Below are 6,729 nucleotides of genomic sequence, written 5' to 3' on the forward strand. Positions count from 1 at the left end.
AAGAAAGAGTATTTATTAAGTAAAAAGTATATATATATTTTTTACAGCTAATGATATGCTTCAAATATACCAAAAGAGAAAGAAAATCAAAATGTCTTATTTCTGATACTTAGTACAAATAGTGTGCACATAGAACCAATGTGGCTGGCTGGTTTTCCAGTAATGATGCATTATCAATGTCAAGGAATAATTTATGTATAAACACAGTCTTATTGCTTTTATTCTAGAATTTACAGGAAAGTTATAAGCACAATGTAAAGAACGTTTTCCCTGATTCTCTTGAAAGCAAATTACTGATATGATGCCCTATATCTTTTAAATATTCTATGATATATTTCCAAAAAATAAGAGCATTTTCCTAGATGTCCTCAATATAACCATCAAAATTAGAAAATCATCACTGCTACATTACCACCATATAAAATGCAGACACCATTTAAGTTTGCCAATTGTCCTGGTAATATTACTCTTTACAGCAAAAGGATCCAGTGCAGAATCAAATGTTGTTTTCAGCTGTCATGTATATTTGTTTCGTTAAGTCTGGAAAAGTTGTTCCTCTTTCTTTCCTTAACCTCCATCATCTTGACACTTTTGAAGATTACAAGCCAGTTATTTTGTAGAATGTCCATCAATTTGGATTTGTGTGATGTTTCCCCATGATTACATTCAAGACATGCATCTTTGGCAGAAATATCAAACAAGTGACTTCATTCTTCTCATTGCATTCTACCCAGGGAAGCACAGTTTCTATTTGTCCCATTTCTGATAATGTTTTTTTTTTTTAAAGATTTTATTTATTTATTTGAGAGAGAGAGAGAGAGAGAGAGAAAGAGAGGCAGATACACAGACAGAGGGAGGAGCAGGCTCCATGCAGGAAGCCTGATGTGAGACTCGATCCCAGACCTGGGATCATGCCCTGAACCAAAGGCAGACGCTCAACCGCTGAGCCACCCAGGTGTCCCTCTGATAATGTTTCTGATAATGTTTGTTCACTTGATTAATATAAGTGTCTACTAGTCTTCTAAAGTTGCTCATTTTCCCTTTGTAATTAACAAGTACTTTGTGGGAAGTACTTTGAATCTGTGAAAGTATTGCATTCCTCAGCAAACTTGAATTAATTTATATACTTGTTTATATCCATATGGATTTATGTTTTTCTACATTATTCCATGGACTAGAATCCATTGCTACCATTATTTGATGTTTCATTCCCCCCACTGGCTTTTGCTCCTGGAAGCCCCTTAATTTGGCTTTTGATCTTTTAGCACATCTCAGTGTGAATGTCCTTTATACCTCACTTGAAATCTAAAAGTATACCAGGTTTCCCTCTTGCCCTACCTCTTGGATACCCTCTTTCCCTTGCTCAGCCCCTGGCACCCTGCTCTGGGCATTTCAGCTGCATTCCCTCCCCTCCTCTCATAAATGGCATAGACTTCTTTCTTGCCCAGCCCCACCTAATGGCTTTTGGGGTGAATCGTTCAGGAGGGGAAGAGGAAGACAGAACTTTTGTTGTCATGGTTGTCCTTTGGTGCCTCTTCTAGATCTTCATTAAGTCATTCAAAAATGTTTGAGCACCAATATTTTGCTGGGTACTTACTTTGTCTAGTAGATACAAAGATGGGTCACCCAGTTGACCCTTTGGGAGTGTAACACAGCAAGGAAATTAAAACATGAGTATAGCCATCTGGAATTAATGGAACTAGTGCTCAATAGAGGAATGAGAGAAGAGAAACAAAGTTGTCATTCTGCCCACTATTGCAAGGAAAGCTTTGGAGCAGAGGGTGCATTCAAGCAAAGAGAGGATGTTCCAGGCTAAGGCAACAGTATAGATTAGAGGCAGGAGAGTCTGAAAGTGTGTGGAATCTTTAGGGAATAATAAGTGCTTTAGCATATTTGGGATCTGGAGGAAAGTGGAAGGAAATGAGATGAATATATATTAAGATAAAAGCAGGTAAAAGAAAAATTGGTGCCTGATTAGAAGGACTTTGAATGTCATGTTAAAGTTTAAACTTTGCATATCAGATGAGATTTGTGTTTTAGAAAGATTACTTTGGCAGCAGTGTGGAGGAGAATCTGAAATTACATGAGAGACCAATTTAGGAGAATATTGTTCAACCTTTCTTCCTAACTGAGAGGCCGAGGTATGGCCTACAGTAGGGTCTTTAAGAGTCAGGGAAGATGCAGGAATTCTGTGTCTGAGGCAAAGACAGTGGTATGCTGGTAAACCAGCTTTCCGGAAAAATAAAAAGTCCTGATCTGCAGGACTTGCAGAATCTCTGAGGTGTACATAAATATGCCTACTATGGCTACTTTCAAGCTCCCAACATCTCATTACTGAACAGAATTAGGAAGAGATTAGCACGGTCTATTCTCCCAGCGAGTGCAAACTGGCTCTAGCGTACTACTGGGAGGCGAAGAGACTTTCCTTTAATGTGAAAAGAAGCGAAAAGAAGCCAAAGTGAGTGTCTTAGTCTGTCTAGGGTGCTATAACAAGCTGGGAGGTCCAAGACAAGGTGCTAGCAGGTCCAGTGTCTGGGGGAGGGGAGTGGGGCGCAATTTCTGATTTGTAGATGGCTGTCTTCTCACTGTATTCCCCTGTGGCTGAAGGGGAAGATTGCTCTCTGGGGCCTCTTTTATAAAGGCACTAATCCCATTTTCGAGCTCCAATTCCAAGGCCTAATCACTTCCCAAAGACCCTATCTCCCAGTACCATCACATTGGGGGTCAGGATTTCAACATATGAATTTCGAGAAGACACAAACATTTGGTTCATCGTAGGGACATAATAGGAAGTGGGTCAAAACCTTGATTTTTATGGAACAGGTCAAAACCTACTCTGCACCAGAAGTAGCTGAGGCCATCAAGCACTTGATGGGACTTGATCCAGGGAGCAGCAGGACATAGGCCTGGTTCCGGTTGCCCAGAGAGGAGATAGCGTGAATGACAAGCTGTGCCCCTGAGGGAAGGTTTTCTGAGAGCAGATTGACAAAAATCAGGAGCAAGCTCTGCTGCCCTAGAGGAATGTAGGGCTGTTGTACTAATCAGGAATGGAACTATGTGACGAAGCTCCTCCAGGGAGGGGTTCAGACCAGCGGCAAGCTAAGCACTCAGAGCCTCCTCACAGTATGCTAAGATATTGATTCCTTTAGGCCCTCAGAGTGATTTTTGGGGACATTTACACCATTCTCTGCCATATACTTCTGAGACAAGGAATAGCTACCAGTTTGAATTTGGGATAAGGAAATAAAAATAGCAAATAATAATGGGTAGTACTGAGCTACTATTGTCTTACAAACACCGTTCTAAATACTTTACATATATTGACTCTTTCATCATCCTTCATTGTATAGATGAGGGAATTTAAACGCAAAGATTAGCTTGTTAAAGTCACATAGCTGGTAGGGGGACAGCTATGGAATGAAGCATGATAGTTTGACTCGGTAGCCACACTCTGCAGGATACGTACTCTGTTATATTGGGAAAAGGGAAAAATGCAAGGAGGACAAAGTATTGATATCTCAAAATATTATCCCTTGTGTAAATTAGGTCAGTTCAAAGCCTGGCATAAAATAAATGTGCAATAAATGTTTTTTGAACAAATAAATGAAAAAACTTCTCTTACATCACTTAATCTTTTTGAAATGTATGTTTTATAGTGTTATATATGCCTGTCCTTCTTTTTAATGTTGGGTATCTCGGCATTACAATGATGTTGAGTAGTGCGTTGTATTTTCCCAAACAAGAATTTGAGATATACCAGAAGAATATGCATTTCTTCATTTTTGAAACATCGTGCCAAGTGTTTTGCTTCTGGACCAGGGAGCTCTTCTTCATCAGTAGACTTAATTAGTTCAATTAGTCATTTACAAGAGCTCTTTCTCTCTTGACTTATTTTGCCCTGAAGAATTACTTATGAGGCAGGCACGCCTGGCTGTTACTGCTGAAGCGTTTGTGAGGTGACAGTCAGTGCTCTAGGAGTCTGCCTTGATCTATGGGCAGGGTCCATATATCCTGCCTGAAACAAGTGCTCTGGGATCTGTCTTTACCTTCCTTTGAGTTTATTGTTTCAAAAAAGTCTGCTTTGTGGGAGAAGTCAAGAATGCATTGTTCCATCTCTATGACGAGAGGCAGATCTCCCACTAAAAGAAAAACTGCATTTTGAAAGGCTGAATAGGTTGGCACTTAAAAGGGAATTCCAGCTGGTTAATTTAGGGTGCTGAGAAAAAGATCCAGCATAAGAATGCTCTCTGGCAGTGGGCCCGTAGCATTTTCAACTGATTGTGAATTGGAGAGATTTTCATCACGTTAAGAACATCGCTTTTCACTATTGTGTTCTTCTGACATAGAAAACAAGTGAGGATATACAGGTTAGACCTGGTATCATAGCTACACTCATGAACATGATCAATGACAGTTGTATCAGAACCAAAGATGGCCTCATGCTTGCTGACATATCTGAAAAAAAAAAAAAAAAACTGAACAAGAATTCAGAACTATTTCTACTCAAGGTGGTTTTTTAATCCTTGCCTTCTGTTTTTCTTTCCTTTTGTATCTTAGAAACTATTTTAAAACTATGGAGAGAGGTTTAGGTAAAAGCAAACTTCAGAAAGTTGTTAATTTCCTGTGTTAATTTTTTTCCCCAAGTGGCTTGACACACAAAAAATTTATATGACCAGGCAACTTACCAGGGCAAGCGTGGTCCTTGTGATGGCTCAGCAGTTCAGACCGCTTTAATCTTGTCTACCAACTCCATACAAGACCTCCACATTCTTGGATGAAGATAAAAAGAAGCTAACGGGTTGTTAGAAATTTTTCATGGTTTCAGCTTGGAAGTGACACATACCATTTCTGCTGCTATTTCATTGGCTAGAAGTTTTCTTGTGACCCTGTGTAACTGTAGGAGTCTGGGAAGCATAGTCTTCCATGTGCCTAGAAAGAAGAGAACTAGATATTGGTGAGCACAAAGTGGCAGCCGTAGACATGTTATCCAATGAAACTCACCAGACATCAGCATAATCCAAATGGCATGTAGTCTAAGTGAACATGATAAACTCCCAAGTTTGCTGCCACCCTACAAACTAAGTGGAACTCCTTCCATTGTGAAGTCCACTTCTTGTTTCTATGAAGCGTTAGAAGTTCCCAAGATGAAGTTCCTCTCACAGAATATCTGCTTTTTCCCTTTTCTCTTATTCTATGTTTTAGCCAAAGGAATGCTGCTCAAGTCCTTAGGCAGAGCCTGAATTCCTTTTGCAGAAGCTGTAGCCCTGGGAACTGATATATTCATCAACACCTCCAGATGGGAATTACTTCAACTCTGAATCTTCCGTGCACTATCGTAAAGGTATCCAATGTTGTTATGATGTGGTTGGTCTCAATACCATTTGTGCACATTTTTTCTGGGTTTCCTGACATGGTTGTAGGACTTGTCCCTTCCCCCCACCCCCTTGGGGTGACTGTCTACTTAGTCTCCAAAGGGAAAAGACAAATTTAGGGATGACTGGGGCAGGTATTGGTGTCCAGGAGATCCAATATTTATTCATTCCATTTCTAACATACTTTATGGTTTTGTGTAAATACAAGTTTCTGTCTGCTATCATGTTCTTTCCTTCTGAAGAACTCTTTTAATATTTCTTATGCTCCAGTGTGCCTGGGTGGCATAGTCAGTTAAGTGTCCAGTTCTTGGTTTTGGCTCAGGTCGTGATCTCAGGGTCATGAAATTGAGCTGAGTGGGGCTCTGCACTTAGTGTGAAGTATTCTTGAAATTCTCTCCCCCCGACCCTCCTGCTCATGCTCTCTTTCTCAAATAAATAAATAAATAAATAAATCCTTAAAAACTATTTCTTATAGTGCAGATTTGTTGGCAATGAGTCTTTTCAGTTTTGCTTATCTGAGAAAGTCTATTTCTCCTTAATTTTTTGAAAGACATCCTTAGAATAGAGCAATGGGTTGACAGTTTTTTCTTTCAGCACTTTTAAGCAGTACCCCATTGTATTTTGTGTTGCATGTTTTCTGATGAGAAGTCTACTATAATTTTTTCATACTGTAAGGAACAGTAAAGGGTCCAGGATTTTACTCTACTTGCAGGCTACAAGTTTAGCTCACTACAGGTTCATCGAAGCTGGCAGATGATACAAGACTCCTGAGGGAGAAACAAAGAATTTTATTACTCATGGCACAGAAAGTAGCATGAATACCAGTATATTTGCATGTGTTCCACTTGCCCCCAAGTCCTACAATGACAAGGCAAATGGTCCCAGAGGGACCTCAGGAGAGGAAACCTTAATTTAGGGGAACCAAATCTTTTATAATGAGGAGTAAGCCTGTTTGACCTTTGTTATGGAGAGAGACACTGTATCTTCTATGACTGGAAGCAAACCTGCTCTTTGCTATAGCAGGAGACAGCATTTCTGTCTTAAGTTGTTTTGTATACAATTATACAGATAGTCTGTAACAATAGGACAATCAGTGCCTCCCTTTGTGAGACATTTAGAAACAAGAGACAAATGGAGAGTTGTCTCCCAATTGAAAGTATTTCTCCCTTTTTTCTTGTCTTTAGGATTTCCTATTTGTGTTTTGTTTTCATAGTTTGAGTATGAGGTGCCTAGGTGTGCATGCATTTGTGCATACACATGTGTTTTGTTATTTATTCCAGCTTAGTGTTCTCTGAGCTCTTGGATCTGACATATTCTTCATCTTTATTACTATGTTTTTCATGCCTAGAACTTGAAT

General features: G+C 39.6%; 1 long non-coding RNA gene across 1 annotated transcript; it reads right to left on the reverse strand.

The window, feature by feature from the left end:
* Positions 1 to 3,672: 3,672 nt before the first annotated feature.
* LOC111090177 lies at positions 3,673 to 5,083 on the reverse strand. The gene is made up of 3 exons (XR_005371109.1): positions 5,002 to 5,083; positions 4,686 to 4,929; positions 3,673 to 4,455 (listed from the first exon to the last, which is right to left on the reverse strand). It is a non-coding gene; the product is annotated as an uncharacterized LOC111090177 (long non-coding RNA).
* Positions 5,084 to 6,729: the final 1,646 nt, after the last annotated feature.

Source organism: Canis lupus, chromosome 16 (genome assembly GCF_011100685.1).
Source record: "Canis lupus familiaris isolate Mischka breed German Shepherd chromosome 16, alternate assembly UU_Cfam_GSD_1.0, whole genome shotgun sequence".
NCBI lineage: Eukaryota > Metazoa > Chordata > Mammalia > Carnivora > Canidae > Canis > Canis lupus.